The following is a 545-nucleotide window of genomic DNA, read 5'->3' on the forward strand; positions in this document are numbered from 1 at the left end:
GAAAGTTAACTGGTATATACAATGTGGTGATGAGGCTCACATTCACGTCAGTTCTGCTGAAAAAGTGGATTCGAAATTCATTCGGTCAGCAGTGATTCCATTAAATGACTGAGCAGACAGAGTGTGAATGGAACTTCATGAGGACATGTGTTTTTTTTTAAATTCGCTGCTTTGTTGAAAGGTGATGAAGATTAGACTGAAGCAGTGACAGTGATTATCTTTATTGCTTGTTCAACTGGTGAACATGACTGCTATTCATGAGGACATGTGTTTTTTTTTTAAATTCGCTGCTTTGAAAGGTGATGAAGATTAGACTGAAGCGGTGACAGTGATTATCTTTATTGCTTGTTCAACTGGCGAACATGATTGCTATTAACCGTGTCTGTATTAACATCACGGATCTTAAGGCAGTGCTTGTGCATCGGGCCAGTGGCGCAATGGATAACGCGCCTGACTACGGGTCAGGAGACTGTAGGTTCGAATCCTACCTGGCTCGCAGGCTGGGCAGACTTTAATCCCGCTTAAAAACTGATTTTTCTGAAGCT

General features: G+C 41.8%; 1 non-coding gene across 1 annotated transcript; it reads left to right on the forward strand.

Moving 5' to 3' along the window:
• The first annotated feature begins 423 nt into the window (after nucleotides 1–423).
• On the forward strand, nucleotides 424–496 carry trnar-acg. Its single transcript has one exon. It is a non-coding gene; the product is annotated as a tRNA-Arg (tRNA).
• The last annotated feature ends 49 nt before the right edge of the window (nucleotides 497–545 follow it).

Source organism: Chiloscyllium plagiosum, unplaced genomic scaffold (assembly GCF_004010195.1).
Source record: "Chiloscyllium plagiosum isolate BGI_BamShark_2017 unplaced genomic scaffold, ASM401019v2 scaf_37954, whole genome shotgun sequence".
Classification (NCBI taxonomy): Eukaryota; Metazoa; Chordata; class Chondrichthyes; order Orectolobiformes; family Hemiscylliidae; genus Chiloscyllium; species Chiloscyllium plagiosum.